The sequence below is a fragment of the Dasypus novemcinctus genome, chromosome X (genome assembly GCF_030445035.2).
Source record: "Dasypus novemcinctus isolate mDasNov1 chromosome X, mDasNov1.1.hap2, whole genome shotgun sequence".
Taxonomy (NCBI): domain Eukaryota; kingdom Metazoa; phylum Chordata; class Mammalia; order Cingulata; family Dasypodidae; genus Dasypus; species Dasypus novemcinctus.
The window spans coordinates 70,356,704-70,380,132 of NC_080704.1; the positions used below are offsets into that span (position 1 = coordinate 70,356,704).

Sequence of the window (23,429 nt, forward strand, 5' to 3'; positions counted from 1 at the left end):
AATTGGAGAGGAAATTGCAGACATAATCAAAAAGATAACAGATATGATGGGAGTGAACACGACAGTTCAAGAAATCAAAAATACAATCTTAGCAAATAGCAGCAGATTACAAGAGTCAAAGAGAGAATGAGTTACGTGGAAGACAGTACATTTGAATTCAAACAGATAGTAGAATTGATCGATAAAAAGATAGAAAAAATCCAGCTAGGACCTAGGTACGTGAAGGACAATGCAAAATGAACAAACATATGTATTACAGGAGAAGTGAAGGGAAAGGGGACAAAAGGGGTGTTGCAGGAAATAATGGCTGAAAACTTCCCAAATCTACTGAGAGAGACAGATGTATATGTCCAGGAAGTACAATACACCCCACACATCATAAACACCAAATGGCTCACCCCAAGACATATACTTAACAAATTATCCAATGCTCAAGATAGAAAATTCTAAAAGCAGCAAGAGAAAAGAAAACTATCACATCTAAGGGAGGCTCCATATGATTAAGTGCTGATTTCTCATCTGAAACCATGGAGGGAAGAAGGCAGTGGTATGATGTAGTCAAGGTACCTAAAGAAAAAAATTTCCAACCAAGAATACTCTATCCAGCTAAATTGACATTCAAAAATGATGGAGAGTTCAAAATATTCACAGATAAACAGAAATTGAAAGAGTATGCCAATAAGAAACCTCCCCTTCAGGAAATAGTAAAGGGAGTTCTGCAGGAAGAAAGGAAAAAGCAGGAGAGGCAGAGTTGGAGGAGAGTGTAAGAGCAACAAAAAAGACAAAAAGAGAAGGAAAAAACAAGCAAAATATGACAAACACAAGTCCAATCAAAATATGGCTAACATAAATAATTCCTTGAAAGTAACAACACTGAACATCAATGGATTAAACTCACCTACCAAAAGATTCAGATTGGGACATTGGATAAGGAAATATGACCCATCTATATGCTTTCTACAAGAAACACATCTTAGACCCAGGGATTCATTGAGGCTGAAAGTGAATGGTTGGAAAACAATCTTACAAGCAAACAATAACCAAAAAAGTGCAGGAGTAGCTATATTAATATCAGACAAAATAGACTTTAAATGTGAAACAATTGTGAGAGACAAAGGATACTACATATTAGAGAAAGGGACAATGCCTCAAGAAGAATGAACAATCATAAATATTTATGTTCTTAACAAGGGAGCCTCCAAACACATGAGGCAAACACTGGAAAAACAAAGTGAAAGAATAGATGCCTCTACAATTATAGTGGGAGATTTTAATACACCACTATCATCTTTGGGCAGAACAACTTAAAAGAGAATAACAAAAGAAACAAAATATTTGGACAGTGTATTAGAGGACCTGGATCTAATTGACATATACAGATCATTACACCCGAATACAGCAGAATATACATTTTTCTCAAGGGCAGATGGATCATTTTCCAAGATACACCATATTCTAGGCCACAGAGAAAGGCTTAATGAATTCAGAAAGAATGAAATCATACAAAATAATATCTCTGAACATAGTGGAGTGAAGCTGGAAATCTGCAAGGGCCAGAGGCCCAGATTTCACACGAAGATATGGAAATTAAACAGCACAATCTTAGAAAAACAGGGGGTCAAATAGGAAATCTCAAAAGAAATTAATAGCTACATTGAAACTAATGATAATGATTACACACATACCAAAACTTATGGGATGCAGCAAAAGCAATACTGAGATGGAAATGTATAGCCATAATTTCATATATCAAAAAAGAAGAGCAATAATTGAAGAACTAACTGCACATTTGGAAGAATTAGTAAAAAAAACAATAAAGTACCCCAGAGGAAGAAGAAAGAAATAACAAAGATAAGAGCAGAACTAAATGAAATAGAAAATAAGAAAGCACTTGAAAAGATAAACAAGACCAAGAGCTGGTTCTTTGAGAAGATCAATAAAATAGACAAGCCTTTCGTGAGACTAACAAAGAAAAAAAGAGAGAAGATGCAAATACACGAAATAAGAAATGAGAAAGGAGATATCACCACTGACCCCACAGAAATAAAGACTATCATAAGAAGATACTTTGAAAAATTATATTCCAACAAAAATGACAATTCAGAGGAAATGGACAAATTCCTAGAATCACATAAACAGACTGTACTAAGGAAAGAAGAAATTGATGATCTCAACAAACCAATCACAAGTAAAGAGATAGAATCAGTCATTAAAAACCTCCGAACTAAGAAGAGCCCAAGGCCAGACGGCTTCACAGGTGAATTCTAGAAAACATTCCTGAAAGAACTAACACCAATCCTGCTGAAACTCTTCCAAAAAATCAAATCAGAAGGAACATTACTGAACTCATTCTATGATGCCAACAGTACCCTAGTACCAAAGCCAAATAAAGATACCACAAGAAAGGAAAATAAGAGACAAATTTCTCTAAAGAACCGAGATGCAAAAATCATCAACAAAATACTTGCTAAACGTATTCAACAACAAATGAAATGAATTATATACCATCAGCAAGTGGGATTAATTCCGGGGATGCTAGGATGGTTCAACATAAGGAAATCAATCAATGTAATACACCACATAAACTGATTGAAGGAAAAAAATCACATGATTATATCTATAGATGCAGAAAAAATATTTGACAAAGTACAGCACACTTTCTTGATAAAAACACTCCAAAACATTGGAATACAAGGAAATTTTCTGAACATGATAAAGAATATATATGAAAAACCCACAGCTGACATCGTTTACAATGGTGAAATCCTAAAATCCTTCGCACTAAGATCAGGAACAAGACAAGGATGCCCACTCTCTCCCATTCTATTTAATAATGTCTTAGAAGTACTTGCTCGAGCACTGAGGCAAAAACCAGATATAAAAAGCATTCAAATTGGAAAGGAAGAAGTGAAAATTTCATTATATGTAGATGACATGGTCCTATACATAGAAACCCTGAGAGGTCTACAACAAATCTTATAGAACTCATAAATGAGTTTAGTAAAGTCACAGGTTATAAGATCAATGCACAAAACTCAGTAGCATTTCTGTACACCAATAATGAGCAAGGTCAGGAGGAAATCAAGAAACAAATACCATTTACAATAGTAAATAAAATAATCAAATTCCTAGGAATAAATTTAACTAAAGAGGTAAAAAACTTATACAAAGAGAACTACACAAGATTGTTCAAGGAAATCAAAGAAGACCTAAATTAATGGAAGAATATTTCCTGTTCATGGATAGGAAGCCTAAATATTATTAAGATGTCTATCCTACCAAAAGTGATCTACACATTTAATGCAATCTCAATAAAAATCAAAACAGCATTCTTCAAGGAACTAGAAAAACTATGAAATTTATTTGGAAAGAAAAGAGGCCCCAAATAGCCAAAGACATATTTAAAAAGAAAAGCGAAATTCCAGGAATCACATTACCTGACTTCAAAACATACTACAAAGCTACAGTAGTGAAAACAGCATGGTATTGGCATAAGGAGAGACACACAAACCAATGGAATCAAATTGAAAGTTCTGATGTAGAACCTCATATATATAGCCATATAATATTCAATAAAGCCACCAAACCCTCTCAACTGGAGAGAATGGCCTATTCAACAAATGGTGCCTGGAGAACTGGATATCCATATGTAGAAGAATGAAAGAGGATTATCATCTCACACCTTATACAAAGATCAACTCAAGATGGATCAAAGACCTAAATATAAGAGCCAAGACCATAAAGCCCTTGGAAAGCAGTGTAGGGAAACATCTACAGGAACTTGTAATAGGAAATGGTTTCATGAATATCACACCAAAAGCACGAGCAGCAAAAGAACTAATAGATAAATGGGACTTCCTCAATATTAAAGACTTCTGCACCTCAAAGGAGTTTGTCAAGAAAGTAAAAATGGAACCCACACAATGGGAGAAAATATTTGGCAGCCATATATCTGATAAGAGACTTATAACTTGCAGATATAAAGAACTCCTATATCTTGAAAATAAGAAGATAAATAACCCATTTTAAAAATGGGAAAAAGATTTAAACAGACACAACTCGAAAGAAGAAATACAAATGGCTAAAAAGCACATGAAAAAATGCTCCAAATCTCTAGCTATCAGGGAAATGCAAATCAAAAGTACACTGAGATACCATCTTACTCCCATAAGATTGGCAGCTATGAAAAAATCCCAGAAGAATACAAATGCTGGAGAGGATGTGAACAAAGGGGAACACTCATCCACTGCTGGTGGGAATGCAGAAGGATCCAACCATTCTGGACGACAATTTGGCAGTTTCTCAAAAAACTAACCATAGATTTGCCATATGACCCAGCAATACCACTGCTGGGTATATACCCCACAGAACTGAAAACAAGGACACAAACCAATATATGCACACCAATGTTCATAGCAGCATTGTTCACTATTGCTGAAAGTTGGAATCGACCCAAATGTCCATCAAGAGATGAGTGGATCAATAAAATGTGGTATATACACACAATGGAATACTACTTGGCTGTAAGAACAAATACACTACAAACACACGTGATAACATGGATGAATCTTGAGAACCTTATGTTGAGTGAAGCAACCCAGGCATTGAAGGACAAATACTACATGACCTCAATGATATGAAATAAGCAAGCAGCCTCAGAGAGCTAGAGACTGGAAGATAGGCTTACAGGAAATCGGGGGGTTGAGGAAGAATGTGAGCTGACATCTGCAGGGGTGGAATCTATGATGAGCTGGTGGTAAGAATGAGCACAAAGAAGAGATAAAATGGGGGCAAGGGGTTGCCTTTGGGTGCGGCTTTGCGGGTTTGAGGGAGGCTGGGGATGGGCGGATGGGTAATAGTGCCGAAAAAATTGGGGGGAGGGAGGGGCAATGTATGAATATAGGAGAGTGTCAGGTGGTGGTTGAGAGTAAAATGCTGAGAAAACCGTATCAAAATATAATGATGAGGGTTATCTGTTTAGGATGCTCAGAGGGGATGGTCTGACATGGGACGGACTCCTGGGGAATGTCTGAATGCTCATTTTGCCAGGGTGGGTTGTACCATTGGATAGAGACTTAAGTAGTGAGAGTGGGGGTGGACGCACATCCTGGGGGGACTAATGCCATCAAATAAAGGAAAGTGTATCTCTCCAGAGAAAGGGTGGCTCCCAGGGCATTGGGGCAGTTGAGCAAGTCAGGCCCTGAACACTGTTGCAAGTATCTCTGGACGTGGCTCCTCAGGAAATGGAGATTGGCTGTCACTGTGGGCCCCAAGGGGAGGGGAAAATGGATGTTGAATGGATGGAACCAAGGTAAATGTGGGTGCAAGAGAGGAGTTTCACGAGAGTACACAAGGATGGATATAAAACATGTAATATTACACCAAAAACATATAGGGGATGACAGACTAATAATGTAAATCATAACGTAAAATATAGGATAACTAAAAATTCAGAAAACTGTATATCCTAAAGTATGGACCACAATGTAAGCACAGATGTCACGTTGTTTGAAAGCTATTGTCTCGGAGTCTGTACATCAGTTTAAGTAAATATGATATGAATAAGTTATAAGAATATCACTGTGGAAGGGAAAAGGTTTTATGGTGGATGTGTGGGAGTACTGTATATTGTATAGATGAATTACTGTGATCTAGGGCTCTTGGGAAGTGAAGCTCAATAATTAGGAAAAAAGAAAAGAAAAAGATAGGATGTAGAATTTTTCCAAATCAATACGTATTCTATATCTAACCTTTAAACCCATCACTATATTCCATTTTCCTAGTAAGGGATCATGACATTATATTTGGCTTCACTTTTCAGGAAGTTTTGGATCACAGAGTGGTTCAACAATGGCAGCGGAGGAATACTGGTATAGGATGTTATTGACAGGTGATATATGGTTGACAAGGAGTTATACAGGACATATGTCCAGGGTGCATGGTAATGTTTGGATATACTCATAGTGGCAACAACTAAAAACAACACCTGGGGGGGTACTGGGTTCCTGGCCGGGGGTGTTCTGTCATGGTCCCTAGGGGAGCAGCAGCAATCCCCCAGGTGCAACGGTAAGGACCAGGAATTAATGAGGGTCCAACAGTGAGCACCTGATACTAATGAATATGCTTGTGAGCCTATACGCCTGAAATAAGAACAAGGCCTAGAGCAGCACTGTGCCTAGGAGTTTCCTCCTTACAGCCTTCATGTTACTCAAACGTGGCCAGTCTCGAAGCCACACTCAGCATGTAAATGCAATGCATTCCCCCCAGCGTGGGACATGACACACAGGCATGAGCCTCCCTGGCACCAAGGGATCACTACCAAGTCCCAGCTGATGATGCAACTAGAAAATGACCTTGAATTAAAAGTTCAACGTGGACCAGCAGAATATCCCTGTCTACATATAATAACAGGAGTTTAAAATGCTGTTTGACCTAATGTAAGGGGAAAATGGAAAGGAGAAATGAGTTTATATGGCTATGAGTCTCTAAAAAAGAGTCTGGAGGTTGTCAGAAGGATTGCCCTTATGCAAACCTGAGCAGAGTCTCAGAGACAGATAAAGTAGATACAACCCCAGGTATTGGTTCTTTTGAGGGATAGAGAGACCCACAGGTTCTATTGTCATGGCACACGGGGTTCACCGCCATGTCAGTTGGCCCTTCTATGGAGCTGGTGTTTCTGCGTGATGGAGCTGGACACAGATGGGATCTCTTTTCACAAGACTTTCATGCTACCTTACTGGAATTGTATTTGGTGCTGGCGTTTAAGATATATCTAGGGGATTTGAATCTGTGGACTGACAATATGATAGCCAGGACCTGAGCCTCAATAGACTTCAATTCCTACACTCTGATTTATTGGACTTACCCCACTCAGCTAACATGGTGTTGAAGAATGTCAACCAGCACACCACGGAGCCTAGAGTGCCTACAACTGAAAGCAGGAGGATTGTATCCAGTATCCATGTGGAATCTAAGCCTCCTCTTGACATAGATGTGCAATGGACACAACCAATCCAAGGTCCACAGAGAAAATGTGGCATTAGTGTGAGAAAAGTGGCCATGGTGGCTGCTGGGTGCAGGGAATGGGAGGAAGAGATGAGATGTGGAGGCGTTTTCAGGACTTGGAGTTGTCCTGGGTGGTGCTTCACGGACAATTACGGGACATTGTAGATCCCCCCCAGGGCCCACTGGATGGAACATGGGAGAGTATGGGCTATGATGTGGACCATTGACCATGAGGTGCAGCGATGCCCAGAGATATACTTACCAAATGCAATGGATGTGTCATGATGATGGGAGAGAGTGGTGCTGTGGGGGTAGTGGTGGGGTGGGGGCGGTGGGGTTGAATGTGACCTCATATTTTTTTGAATGTAAAAATTTTTAAAAATGAATTAAAAAATGAAAAAAATAAAATAAAGAAATAAATAAAGAATACTGAAGTGAAAAAAAAAAAAGAAAAACGAAATTGGAGGAATCACGCTACCTGATTTCAAAATATACTACAAAGCTACAGTAGTGAAAACAGCTTGATATTGTCACAAGGAGAGACACACAGACCAATGGAACCAAATTGAGAGTTCTGATATAGATCCTCATATGTATAGCCATATAATATTCAATAAAACCACCAAACACTCTCAATGGGAAGAGAATGGCCTATTCAACAAATGTTGCCTGGAGAACTGGATATTCATATGTAAAAGAATGAAAGTGGATTACCATCTCACACCTTATACAAAAATCAACTCAAGATGGATCAAAGACCTAAATATAAGAACCAAGACCATAAAGACTTTGGAAAGCAGTGTAGGGAAGCATACCCAAGACCTTGTTATAGAAAATGGCTGCATGAACTTTAAACCAAAAGCCCTAGCAGCAAAAGAACAAATAGATAAATGTGAACTCCTCAAAATTACAGCCTTCTGCACCTCAAAGGAGTTTGTCAAGAAAGTGAAAACAGAGCCTACACAATGGGAGAAAATATTGGGTAACCATATATTGGATAGGAGACTTATAACTTGCATATATAAAGAACACATATATCTTGAAAATAAAAAGATAAACAACCCATTTAAAAAATGGGAAAAAGATTTAAACAGACCCTTCTATGAAGAAGAAATACAAGTGGATAAAAGCACATGAAAAATGCTCCAAATGTCTAGCTATCAGGAAAATGCAAATCAAGATTACAATGTGATACCATCTTACTCCCATAAGATTGGCAGCTATGAAAAAAGTAGAAGACTATAAATGCTGTAGAGAATGTGGAGGAATGGGAACACCATTCACTGCTGGTGGGAATTCAGAAGGATCCAACCATTCTGGAGGACAATTTGGTGGTTTCTCAAAAAACTAGCCATAGATTTGCCATATGACCCAGCAATTCCACTGCTGCGTTTATACTCAACAGAACTGAAAACAAGGACACAAACCAATATATGCACATCAATGTTCATAGTAGCACTGTTCACTATCACCAAAAGTTGGAATCAACCCAAATGCCCATCAAAAAATGAATGGATAAATAAAATGTGTTAAATACATACAATGGAATACTACTCGGGTTTAAGAACAAATACATTACAAACACACGTGAAAACATGGATGAATCTTGAGAACCTTATGTTGACTGAAGCAACCCAGGCATTGAAGGACAAATACTACATGACCTCAATGATATGAAATAAGTAAACCAAGCTGCCTCAGAGAGCTGGAGACTGCATGATAGACTTACAGGAAATCAGGGGGTAGAGGAAAGATTTAAGCTGACATCTACATGGGTGAAATCTATGATAAGCTGGAGGTAAGTATGTGTACAAGGAAGGGATAAAATGGGGGCATAGGGTTACCTTTGGGTGGGGCTTTGTGGGCTTGTGGGTGGCTAGGGATGGGAGGATAGGTAATATTGCCCAAGAAATTGGGGGGAGGGTGGGGCATCATACGACAATAGGAGATTGTGAGGAGGAGTTCGTTGAGAGTATAATGCTGAGAAAACCTTTTCAAAAATATAATAAGGAAAGTTAACACTTTAAGATACTTAAAGGGGATAATCTGACACAGGACAGACTCCTAGGGAATATGTGAATGCTCATTTTGCCAGAGTGGGTTATATCATTGGGTAGAGACCCATATAATGAGAGTGAAAGTATACCCACATCCTGGGGAGGACTGTTGCCATCAAATAGAGGGAACTGTATCTCTCAAGAGAAATGGTGGCTCCCAGGGCATTAGGGCAGTTGAGCATGGCAAGCCCTCAACACTGTTGCAAGTATCTCTGAACATGGCTCTTCAAGAAGTGAAGATTGACTGTCACTTGGGCCCTAAGGGGAGGAGGAAAGAGGTATTGAAGAGATGGAACCAATGTAACTGTGTGGGCAATAGAAGTGTTCCACTTGTGTACACAATGATGGATATAAGACATGTAAAATTACACAAAAAATATATAGGGGATGATAGGCTAAAATGTAAATCATAATGTAAAACATAAGATAACTAAAAATTTAGAAAATTGTATAGTCTAAAATATAAACCACTATGTAAACACAAATGTTGCCTTGTTTGAAAGCTATTATCTCAATAGCTGTATATCAGTTTCAGTCAATATGGTATGAATATGTTAAAAGATCATTGCTGTAGAAGGGAAAAGGTTGTATGTTGGATATGTGGGAGTACTGTATATTGTATATATGAATCACTGTGATCTAAAACTATTGTGAAGATAAGATTAATAATTAGAAAAAAGAAAAGGAAAAGATAGGATGTAGAATTTTTCCAAAATAATATGTATTCTATATCTAACCTTTAAACTCATCGCTATATTCCCTTTTACTATTAAGGGAACCTGGCAATATATTGGGCTTCACTTTTCAGGAAGTTTTGGGTCACAGAGTGGTTCAACAATGGCAGCAGAGGAATACTGGTGTGGGATGTTATTGACAGGGGACACATGGTTGGCTGGGAGTTCTACAGGGCATATATCCAGGGTACATAAAAATGTTTTGTTTGGATATTTTCATAGTGGAGACAATTAAAAACAACAACTGAGGGAGTGCTGAGTTCCTAGCCAGGGGAACTCTATCACAGTCCCTAAAGGAACAGCAACAGTCCCCCAAGTGCAATGGCAAAGACCAAAAAAAAAAAAAATGAAAGTCCAACAATGAACCCCTGATTCTAATGACTATGCTTGTGAGCCTGTGCACCTGAAATAAGGACAAGGCTTCGAGCTGCAGTGTGCCAATAGTTACCTCCTCAGCGCCTCCATGTTACTCAAATGTGGCCAGTCTCAAAGCCAAACTCAGCATGTAAATGCACTGCCTTCCCCCCAGTGTGGGACATGACTCCCACGGATGAGCCTCCCTGGTTCCGAGGGATTACTATCAAGTACCAGCTGATGATGTAACTAGAAAATGACCTTGAATAAAATGTTCAACTCGGACCAGCAGAATATATCTGTCTACATATAATAACAGGAGTTAAAAAATGCTTTTTGACCTAAATCAAGGGGGAAATGGAAAGGGCAAATGAGTTTATATGGCTATGAGTCTCTAAAAAAGAGTCTGGAGGTTGGCAGAAGGATTGCCCTTATGCACACCTGAGCAGAGTCTCAGAGACAGATAAAGTAGCTACAACCCCAGGTATTGGTTCTTTTGAGGGCTAAAGAGACCCACGGGTTCTATGGTCATGGCAGATGGAGTTCACTGCCATGTCAGTTTGCCCTTCTTTGGAGTTGGTGTTTCTGTGTGATGGAACTGGACTCAGATGTGATCTCTTTTCACAAGCCTTTCCTGTTACTTTACCAGAATTGCAGTTGGTGCTGGGTTTTAATATATACTCAGGACATCTGAATCTCTAGACTGACCATATGATAACCAGGCCCTGAACCTCAACAGACTTCAGCTCCTACACTCTGGTTTATTGGATTTACCCCACTCAGCTAACATGGAGTTGAAGAAGGTCAACCACCACACCATGGAGACAAGAGTGCCTACAACTGGAAGCAGGAGGCTTGCATCCAGCATCCATTTGGAATCTAAGCCACCCCTTGACATAGATGTGGAATGGTCACAACCAATCCAAGGTCCACAAGATTGAGGAATAGAATATGGATTAGTGTGGACTTACTGATATTCTATTCATGAACTATTGTGATTAGTAATAGAAGAAAATATGGCATTGGTGTGGTGAAAGTGGCCATGGTGGCTGCTGGGTGTGGGGAATGAGAGGAAGAGATGAGATGTGGAGGCATTTTCGAGACTTGGATTTGTCCTGGGTGGTGCTGCAGGGACAATTACCGGACATTGTAGGTCCTCCCATGGCCCACTGGATGGAGCGTGGGAGAGTGTGGGCTATGATGTGGACCATTGACCATGAGGTGAAGCTGTGCTCGGAGATGTATTCATCACATGCAATGAATGTCTTATGATGATGGAGGAGAATGTTGCTATTGGGGTAGTAGTGGGGTGAGGGGTTGGGGTTTATATGGGGACCTCATATTTTTTGAATGTAGTATTAAAAAAATGAATGAAGACAAAAAAAGAGTGAATACATTATAAAGTTATTAGAAATAAAGAGTCAGAAAAATTGGGGGCTAAACAAAGAGAGGTGGAATGTAAGAGGTGGAATGATGGAGGATAGAATGATGTAGAGGAATGGGAATAGCATTAGTAGCCAAAATTAGTAGAACTCAGAAAGGAGAAATTGAGAATTAGGAAACACAGCAAATGTGAAGCACTCCTTGTGCCATCTAATATAAAAAACATAAAAAAGAAGAGAAAGAAAGAAAAAAAGCAAAAAAAGGAAGCAGTGTAAAGCAAGCAAGAAAAAGGATAAAAAGAAGAAGAAGAAGAAGAAGAAAGGGATGTGGGGGGATAAAGAGGAAGGAAAAACAAGGAAACAAACCAACAAAAAAGATCAGAAAAATTTTCAAGCAAGGAATCCTCTTTGCAGTTAAATAAAATGCTTAGGAGTCTGACCTTCCCCTTTTTTCCCTTTCTTACTTCCTTCTCTCCCAGGGCAGCAGGAAAACTGTGTGTGGGGTCCAGTAGGAGATTCAAGTGGGTCCTTGGTGAACCAAATCACCAGAGAAGACAATAACTCTTAATTTCCAAAGAGAGAGCACCCACACTTCACTAAGAACCCCAAATATGCTATTGGAAGCTTTCAAAACACATCCTACAGTCCCTGTCCCTTAGGTGTGCTACAGGAGGGCTAGCTGATTTTCTGACTCCACCTTCTCCCAGACCAAGTTTCCTATCCCAGTGCTTTTAGGTAAATTGGCCTTTCTCAGCAGATTTCCTCTCCTTTCTTACCCAGCTCTCCCCAAGTCAACTGGTATGCATCTCCAAGCTCAAAAAAAGGGGGGACCAGAAAATTGAACCCGCACTCTTTTGGCCTCTCTGCACCTCCCACCAAAACCCTCTGACTCACTGAGTCAGTCCAAAACCAGAGGGCTAGGATAATCACGAACCTCAGGGAGCACTGGATTCAGGAGAGGGAAGTCCAGGATATTGTGGACTCTGGGTATGTGGGTCCTTGGAACGTGGGCTAGGGGGCTTAGGTGTCATGGACCTGGGGACCACGCTCCTGGGAAACACAGGGCTTGGGAACGTCCTCGCACTACCAACATTTCTGGAAAGCCTGCAGCAGCCAGCCCTAGGGGGAAGGGTTATGCCTCCGCACAACTTCCGTCCTCAGTGCTAGAAACCCACAATTCTGCCTTTAGGAAGCACTGCTTCTGTCACAGTCTCTCCAAATTGATGCCCAAGCACCTCCTGTATTGCAAGTCCCTGAAACAGCCCATTCCAGCAAGATTCCAACCCTATTCGGCCCATCCTTTGTGGGAGTGATTATGAAGTGCACTCACTCAGGAGCCATCTTGCCCTGCTTTCTCACCATTCTTTTATTAATATTTATCCTCACAGAACCACAACTGCACAGCAGGGCAAAAATTGGGGGAGAAGACCCATAGAACAGCAAGACTCCTCCTTTTGTGATGCCATCTCCTTAACATTCATCATTCTTTTACTAATATTTATTCTCACAGAACCACAACTGCACAGCAGGACAAAAATTTACCCACTATTTGATTTTCCATCTCAAATTACCCTTATCTGCAATTGTCCAATCTATTTCAATGAGCAATACATGGTAGCATAGTCCAGATAATGCAACACCAGCAATATAATAATATCTCACCTTTGACCTACATGAAATCCCTGTAAGAATTAAATACCACAAAGATAATGTCCCACACTTGAACCTGCTTGCCTTGTATCAATTAAGTTCCCAAATAAATTAAAAGCAATAATTATCTTCTCATTTTTTTTCTTTCTTTCAGCCAGAGGAGATGTCACCTAGATGCCTCGATGGACTCTAGTTTCCTTCAGCATCTGTAGGTTTGGTTCTATTTTTCTGGGATTCTAACTCCTCTAGCACTTCTGGAGTTGTGCTGATCCAACTCCAAGTCTCTCCCATGGGTCTCAATTTCTAAAGTTTCAGTCCCACACACAAAATCTTTAGGATTCAGCTCAACAACAAAAAGATGAATAACTCAATTAAACAATGGGCAAAAGATTTCAACAGACATTTCTCCAAAGAAAATACACAAATGACAAATAAGTGCATGAAATATGCTCAACATCATTGGTCGTTATGGTAATGCAAGTCAAAACCACAATGACAATAGCCTATGTTGCATATTCAGATGGCAGCACAAGAAAGAAAAAGGCAGGACTTCAGGTTGGGCACTGGCATGACTGTGTACCAGTCTGAGCCAATGGCCGTTATGGCCTGAAATTAGAAGGATTTTCTTGCATGCCTTTTTTTTTTTAAATTTGTGTTATTATCGTCTTCTAAGGTATTTTGCAAGGGTTTTGGTGCCATTTACTCTTCATAGGAAGAAAAGAGATAAATATTCAGCAATTCTGTACATGTCTCCAAGTGTTCCTCCTAATAAGAAGAATACATTTCCCCTTGAACAGCTAGAATTAGATGGGTGGAAAACTATAATGAAATATAGTATGCAAGAAGGGGTTTCAACATTCTTAAGCAACAAGGGTAAAGATCCTCTAGCTGTCACCAAAGTTAACTGAGATGTGGAAATTGCTTGGCAGACAAGTACCAGAGCACATCAGTGAAGAAAGATCTCAAAACCCTTATGGAATGTGCTTCTAAATCATCAAAAAGATTTAAAATATTTATATATTAAGAAAAAATGACAAAACTAAGGAAATCGTGGTGGTTTGAAGCTCTGTGTACCTGAGAGGAATATGTTCTTAAATTTAATCCATTTCTGTGAGTGTGAACCATTGTAAGCATGAACTTTTGCTGAGGCTGCTTCAGTTAAGGTGAAATGCTCCTCAATCAGGATGGGTCTTAATCTTATTTCTGGCATTCTTATAAGTGGAATGAAATAAGACACAGAGAGAGAAATCCATAGGAAGCAAGAGGTTGGACATTGACTGAACCTGGAAGAGAAGGGAGACACCAGAAGATGCTGCCATATGCCTTGCCATATGACAGAGGAGCCAAGAATTGCCAGCAACCAGCCCAATACCACCACAGTCTTTGGTGAGAAAACATTGCCTTGAGTATGCCTTGATTTGGACTTTCTTTTAGCCTTAAAACCATAAACTAATAAATCCACATTGTTTAAACTGGCTCACTGTATGGCATTTGATTGAACATCCTAGAAAACTAAGACAGAAATAAAGAGGAAATGAAAGCATCAGCAAAGGAAAAAAGCAAAAAAGAGCAAGCTGCTAGAAACCACCGAGGAAAACAAACAGCAAACTTTCTATTTCTGTGACTTTGGGATAGGAATATGGGCATTGTAATAAGCTGGAGAGTGCCCAGGTTATGCAGTTTGGACAAATTCTAGTTTCTAACATAGCTTATGATAATTATATGCACCAAAGAGCAGCAGAATACTATTTCCCAACTTTTACAAAGTGTAAAATGGAACAGAATTTATGTTGATCTTTTCCATATTTATTTCTGCAATCTTAAAATGGATGAAGTTAATATAATAATATTGTATTATTAATATTAATAAATAATATTAAATAATCATATTATACTAGTATAAATAATATTATTTAAAAGTTATGGATAGAAATGGGGCACATAGCTTTAAGCAACAAAAGAAAAGCCTCATGTAGATTTATTTCCAATGGACAATACTACATTTAACTGCAGATTCTCCCAATGTTGTGCCTACTCTTAATCATGACAAGATGTATATAACGGGGTCCTGTGGATGAGATTATGTCAGGAACATCTATAGCCAATGCAAAATAGGTGAAACTGGCAATATACTGCCTTCCATTAGATAATATTTACAATTGGAAACTAGTACAAAAAATCTCATCCTGGACCAAACGATGTGTGTTTTTCTATGTCTGAAAAACACTGGAAGTTGGGAAGAAGCTCTTAAGTTTGTTCCCAAAAGAAAGCATACTGTTTATATGGAGATTTCTTGGCATACTCAAGAGTTTGCCAATAGATCAAAGAGATCAAAAACCTTTAATTCATTTCCGAAAGATATTTTAAATGTATGTAACACAAAAACGGTGGCTTGAATGAGAAAGTTCATAGCTTTAAAAAGTAAATGGATTGGAAATACAGTTCTATCAGTGTATTTCCTGGGTGGAATTCACTCCCTCTATTTTCTGGGTAGTCTTTCAAACTAACTGCAGTATTGTGTCTTTTCCCAACTGATTAAATATCTGCAAAACTTTGGAAATATATTGAATTTACTGTAAAAAGAGACAATAATTAGAGACAATTAAAAAGCCATCCAGCAGAATCCTGCTGGAGCAGGCTGTTTTGGAAACCTACAAAGCAAGGGTCTGGACATCAATCTGGAGAGAGTGCAACAAAAGTAGGTAAAACTGTGGGATTTTAACACTGAAGTCAGAGCTGTGGGAAGACAAAACCCTTCCCCCTGGGGCTGAAGGCAGCAGTGTTCCCTGAAAACTGCCAGTCACTTTGCAGCGCTCACAAGCACTGTGTTCCCCAAATGCATGATCCCCAAGCCCATGTTCCCTGAACTCCCATAACCCACATTCCACAGACCCACATACTCTGAGTCTGTATTCTCCTGGCACTCTGTTTTCTGTTCCCAGCCCTCCCCCAAATCCGGCATTCTCCTAGCCCTCTGGACTCGGAATAACTCCAGGAGTAGGAAGGTTTAGGTGGGAGGCACAGAGGGTGCCAAGGACTGCAGGTTCAATTTTCTGGTTCCCTCTTTTCTTTGAGTGTGGTGGAGCATACCAGCTGGCTTGGGGAGAACCTAGGAAGAGAGGAGAGGTGAATCTGCTGAGAGTGCCTGATTTACCTAAACGCCCTGGGATAGGAAACTTGGTGTGAAGGAAGGTGGAGTCAGAAAATTAACTAGCCCTCCTGTAGAACACCTAAAGGAGAGGGACAGTAGGACGTGCTTTGTAGGCTTCCAATAGCATATTTAGGGTTTCTAGCAAGGTGTGGGTGCTCTCTCTTAAGAAATTAAGAGTCATTATTTTCTGTGGTGAGTTGGTTCACTAGGCACCCATTTGAATCTCCTACAGGATCCTGCACACTGCCTTCCTGCTGCCCTGGTAGAGAGGGAAGTGAGGAAGGGAGAAAGGGGGAAGGTCAGATTCCTAAGCAGTTTATTCAAATGCAAAGAGGGCTCCTTGCCTGAGGCCTTGTCTGGTCTTTATGTTGGTTTATTTTCTTATTTTCCCTTCCTCTTTGTCACCCCATGGCCCTTTTTTCTTTCTTTCTTTTCCTTTTCCTTTTTCTTCCTTGCTTCCCTCCCCTTCTTTTTCTTTTTTTAATATTAGTTGCTGCAGGCAGCGTTTATTATTTGCTGTGCTACCTCATCCTCGATTATCTCTTTTCTGTGTGTACTGAATTTAACTAACAATGCTATCCCCTTTCCTTTACAACTTCCCATCTTCCATCATTTACTGTTTCTCTTATATTCCACCTTTCTTTGTTTAGCCCCCAATTTTTATAAATTTTTGTTTTTATACCTCTATTCTGTTTTGATCTTTTATTCACTCTTTATATTATTGTCCTTTCTTTTCTCTTTCCCTCTCTCCTGACCACACCAGCCTTTTAATTCATACTATATTCCTCCCATTATTCAGTTTACTATCTCATTATAGGTACTACACTTTTTTACTGTTATATCTCTACACAGCTTATATGAGTTTAATATCCATTCTCAAAGACCTCACATGGTTCTTCTGCTAACATTTACTATCAGTACTATTATATTTTTTCCTTACTTCTTTTGCTTTCACTGACCCTCAAGGGAACCTAGCCAACAACAAGGAAATAGAATAAGAAGAACAAAGTGGCAAAGAGAAGACTTAACATGCACGGAAAAACAATTAATTAAACCACAAGACTAGATGAAGAAGCTAATCAACTGAATAAATCATTCAAGATAAAATGATGAACAGACATTAACAAAAAACTATAAACCATACCAATAATCAGGAAAATAAGGCCCAATCCAATGAATAAATTAAAAACCAGAAAGAGGAATGGAATATAAAACAACTAATCAAAGCTCTCAAAACATATATCATGGACCAATTTAGTGAAGTGAAGGAAGAGCTTAAGGATATTAAGAAAATACTTGGAGACGTTATAGAAAAAAAAATTTAATCATATGCAAAAAGATAATGGATATGATGGTGATGGACAGTACAATTCAAGAAATTAAAAATACAAATAAGAGCAGGTTAAAAGAAGTAAAGAAAAGAATTAGTGATGTGGAAGACAGTACATCTGAAATCAAACAGATAGTAGAACTGAACAATAAAAAGATAAAAAAATCCAGGAGGGACATAGGGACCTGAATGACGATGCAAAATGCATACACATATGCATTATAGGCATCCCAGAAGGAGAAGAGAAGGGAAAGAAGACAGAAGGGGTGTTGGAGGAAATAAAAGCTGAAAATTTCCCAAACCTATTGAGGGATATGGATGTACATGTCCAGGAAGCACAACATACCCCAAACAGCATAACCCCAACAAGCCTACCCCAAGATGTATACTTGCAAAATTATCCAATGCTCAACACAAAGAGAAAATAGCAAAAGCAGCATGAGAAAAGAGAACCAAAACTTACAAAGGAGACTACATAATGTTAAGAGCTGTTTTCTCATCTGAAACCCTGGAGGCAAGAAGCCAATGGTATGACATAGTCAAGAGAATAAAAGAAAAAAAAATTTCCAAGCAAGAGTACTCAATCCGGAAAACGGACTTTGGCCCAGTGGTTAGGGCGTCCGTCTACCATATGGGAGGTCCACGGTTCAAACCCTGGGCCTCCTTGACCCGTGTGGAGCTGGCCATGTGCAGTGCTGATGCGCGCAAGGAGTGCCGTGCCACGCAAGGGTGTCCCCCGCGTGGGGGAGCCCCCACACGCAAGGAGTGCGCCTGTGAGGAAAGCCGCCCAGCGTGAAAAGAAAGTGCAGCCTGCCCAGGAATGGCGCCGCCCACACTTCCCGTGCCGCTGACGACAACAGAAGCGGACAAAGAAACAAGACGCAGCAAATAGACACCAAGAACAGACAACCAGGGGAGGGGGGGAATTAAATAAATAAATAAATCTTTAAAAAAAAAAAAAAAAAAGAGTACTCAATCCAGCAAAGCTAGCATTCAAAAATAAGGGAAAGTTCAAAATATTCACAGTTAATCAGAAACTAAGAGAGTATACCAACAAGAAACCTGCCCTTCAAGAAATACTAAAGGAAGTTCAACATCAGGAAAAAAAAAAAAAGGAGAGACAGAGTAGGAGGAGAATGTAAGAACAACTGAAGACACAAAAAAGAGGGGGAAAATCAAACAAAAATATGAGAAAAACAAACCAAAGAACATATGCTTGATATAAGTAATTCCTTGAATGTAATAACAGTAATGTCAATGAATTAAACTTACCTGTTAAGAGACACAGATTGGAAGATGGAATAAGGAAATATGACCCATCTATATGCTGTCTACAAGTAACACATCTTAGACAAAGGGATTCAAGGAAATTGAAAATGAATGGCTGGAAAACAATCTTACAGGCAAACAATAACCAAAAAAGGATAGGAGTAGCTTTATTAATATCAGATAAAAGAGACTTTACATGCCAAACTATTGGGAGAGACCAAGAGGTACACTACATAGCAGTGAAATGGATAATTTTTCAAGAAGAAAGAAAAATCATAGACATTTCTGACCCTAAAAAGGGCCCCTCCAAATACGTGAGGCAAACACTGTGGAAACTAAGTGAAGAAATAGATGCCTCTACAGTTATAGTGGGGTACATTGATACACCACTATTGCCATTGCATAGAACATCTCAACAGAGAATCAATAAAGAAACAAAGACTTTGAACAATATATTAGAGGATCTGGACCTAATAGACATATACAGAACATTGCATTTATATACAGAAGGATATACATTCTTCTCAAGTGCACATGGATCATTTTCCAAGATAGACCACAAGCTAGGCCACAAAGAAAGTCTCAAAGAATTCATAAAGACTGAAATCATACAAAATAATTTCTCTGACCACAGTGGAATGAAACCAGAAATCTGCAAGGGCCAAAGACCCAGAATTGATACTAATATATGGAAGTTAAAAAACACACTCTTAGAAAAACAGTGGGTCAAGAAGGAAATCTCAAGGCCCCTCCAGCATGCGGCGGCACCTCTCGGAGGTTGGGGTGTTCGGGATCCGGTCACGGTGAGCTGGTGCTCGGGCGAGGCCGAGACGCCACGCAGGCCTCCAGGTGTCCGTTTTGACTGCAGTGAACTTGCTGTAGGATTCATTGTACAACAGTTTGTCTTGGAAGGATTTCTTGGAGTGGAATTAGCAACAATGATTGAACTCAAACAGCAATAAGAAATTAGAATAAGAAGAACAAAGTGAAAAAGAGAAGATATAACACTTACGCAAAAACAACAGCTAATTAATCTCCAAGACTAAACAAAGAAGCTAAGGAACTGATTAAATCCATCAAGATAAAACGATGGCCAGACAGCAACAAAAATCTACAAACCAAACCAGTAATCAGGAAAACATGGCTGAATCCAATGAACAAACTAAAAATCAGGAAGGGGAGCAGAACTTCGCACAAGTAATGAAAGATCTCAGAACATTTATCACCGACAAATTTAATGAAGTAAAGAAAGAGGTTAACAACATGAAGACAACACTTGGAGGGGAAATTGCAGACATACGCAAAAAGATAACAGATATGATGGGAATGAACACCACAGTTCAAGAAATCAAAAATACACTTTCAGCAAATATCAGCAGACTAGAAGAGGCAGAGCAGAGAATTAGTGATGTGGAAGACAGTACATCGGAAATCAAACAGATAGTAGAATTGGTCGATAAAAAGATAGAAAAAATCTAGTTAGGACTTAGGGACCTGAATGATAATGCAAAATGCTCAAACATACATATTATAGGCATTCCAGAAGGAGAAGAGAAGGGAAAGGGGTCAGAAGGAGTGTTGCAGGAAATAATGGCTGAAAACTTCTCAAATCTACTGAAAGAGACAGATGTACATATCCAAGAGGCACAGCATACCCCACTCATCATACACCCCAACAGGCCCACCCCAAGACATATACTTGTCAAATTATCCAATGCTCAAGACAAAGAGAAAATTCTAAAAGCAGCAAGAGAAAAGAAAAACATCACATACAAGGGAAGCTCCATTAGATTAAGTGCTGATTTCTCATCTGAAACCATGGAGGCAAGAAGGCAGTGGTATGATATAGTCAAGGTACTAAAGAAAAAAAAAATTCCAACCAAGAATACTCTATCCAGCTAAACTAGCATTCAAAAATGGTGGAGAATTCAAAATATTCACAGATAAACAGAAACTGAAAGAGTATGCCAACAAGAAACCTCCCCTTCAAGAAATTCAAAAGGGAGTTCTGCAGGAAGAAAGGAACAAACAGGACAGGCAGAGTTGGAGGAGACTGTAAGAGCAACAAAAAAGACAAAAATAGAAGGGAAAAAATAATAATACAAACTAAATATGACAAGCACAAATCCAATCAAAATATGGTTAACACAAATAATTCCTTGAAAGTAATAACACTGAATGTCAACAGAGTAAACTCACCTATCAAAAGATTCAGACTGGGACATTGGATAAGGAAATATGACCCATCTACATGCTGTCTACAAGAGACACATCTTAGACTCAGAGACTCGTGGAGGAGTAAAGTGAATGGCTGGAAAATGATGTTAAAAGCAAACAATAACCAAAAAAAGGCATGAGTAGCTATATTAATATCAGACAAAATAGACTTTAATGCGAAACAATTGTGAGAGACAAAGAAGGATACTACATTTTAGTGAAACGGACAATCTGTCAAGAAGATCGAACAATCATAAATATTTATGCTACTAACAAGGGCGTCTCTAAATACATGAGGCAATGCTGGAAAAACTAAGTGAAAGAATAGATGCATCTACAATTATAGTGGGGCATTTTATTTTATTTTATTTTATTTTACTTTTTTTCTTTTTTATTGACTTTGTAATAATATTACATGAAAAATATATATATATGAGGTCCCATTCAACCCCACCACCCCCACCCCACCTCTCCCCCTGCAGCAACACTCATTCCCATCATCATGACACATCCATTGCATTTGGTAAGTACATCTTTGGGCACCTCTGCACCTCATGGTCAATGGTCCACATCATGGCCCATATTCTCCCCCATTCCATCCAGTGGGCCCTGTGAGGATTTAAAATGTCCAGTGATTGCCCCTGAAGCACCATCCAGGGCAGCTCCATGTCCCAAAGACGCCTCCACCTCTCATCTCTTCCTGCCTTTCCCCATACCCATCAGCCACCATGTCCACTTTTCCCAATCCAATGCCACCTCTTCTATGTGGACATTGGATTGGTTGTGTCCATTGCACCTCTATGTCAAGAGGAGGCTCAGATTCCACATGGATGCTGGATGCAATCCTCCCACTTTCAGTTGTAATCACTCTAGGCTTCATGGTGTGGCGGTTGTTCTTCTTCAACTCCATCTTAGCTGAGTGTGGTGAGTTCAATAAATCAGATTGTAGGTGCTGGAGTCTGTTGAGGCTCCAGACCTGGCTATCACATTGTCAGGCCAGAGATTCAAATCCCCTAAATATATCTTAAACCCCAACACTAACTGCAAGTCCAGCACATTAGCATGAAAGTCTTATGAAGAGAGATCCCATCTGAGTCCAGATTCATCACACATAAGCACCATTTCCAAAGAGGGGCCATCTGACCTGGTAGTTAACCCCATCAGAACATCTCAAAAGAGAATCACTAAAGAAACAAAACATTTGAACAGTATATTAGAGGAGCTGGATCTAATAGGCATACATAGACCATTACACCCAAACACAGCAGGATATACATTTTTCTCAAGCACACATGGATCATTCTCCAATATAGACCATTTGGTAGGCCACAAAGAAAGGCTTAATTAATTCAGAAAGATCGAAATCATACAAAACAATATCTCTGACCACAGTGGAGTCAGGCTGGAAATTTGCAAGGGACAGAGGCCCTGATTTCACACCAAGATTTGGAAATTAAACAGCACACTCTTAGAAAAACAATGGGTCAAAGAGGAAATCTCAAAAGAAATCAATGACTACCTTGAAACAAATGATAATGATAACACAACATACCAAAATTTATGGGATGCAGCAAAAGCAGTACTGAGAAGGAAATTTATATCCATAAATTCAAACATCAAAAAAGAAGAAAGAGCAAAAATTGAAGAACTAACTGCACATTTGAAGGAATTAGAAAAACAACAACAAAGTAACCCAACAGGAAGAAGAAGGCAGGAAATAACAAAGATAAGAGCAGAACTAAATGAAATAAAAAATAAGAAAGCACTTGAAAAGGTTAACAAGACCAAGAGCTGGTTTTTTGAGAAGATCAACAAAATTGACAAACCTTTAGCGAGACTAACAAAGAAAAAAAGAGAGAAGATGCAAATACACAAAATAAGAAAGGAGAAAGGCAATATCACCACTGACACCACAGAAATAAAAACTATCATAAGTCGATACTTTGAAAAACTATATTCCACAAAAATGACTATTCAGAGGAAATGGACAAATTCCTAGAATCACATAAACAGACTATATTGAGGAAAGAAGAAATTGATGATCTCAACAAACCAATCACAAGTAAAGAGATAGAATCAGTCATTACAAACCTCTGAACTAAGAAGAGTCCAAGGCCAGATGGCTTCACAGGTGAATTCTAGAAAACATTCCTGAAAGAACTAACACCAATCCTGCTGAAACTCTTTCAAAAAATCAAAACAGAAGGAACATTACTGAACTCATTCTATGATGCCAACAGTACCCTAGTACCAAAGCCAAATAAAGACACCACAAGAAAG

The 23,429-nt window shown here is 39.1% G+C and overlaps 1 protein-coding gene and 1 pseudogene across 1 annotated transcript in view; one reads left to right on the forward strand and one right to left on the reverse strand.

Annotated features, from left to right (window-relative positions):
• Nucleotides 1–23,429, reverse strand: part of ZC4H2 (zinc finger C4H2-type containing) — a 129,284-nt gene that overhangs the window by 87,603 nt on the left and 18,252 nt on the right. The window lies entirely within an intron of this gene.
• LOC111760819 (tRNA methyltransferase 10 homolog C-like) lies at nt 14,514–15,578 on the forward strand (annotated as a pseudogene).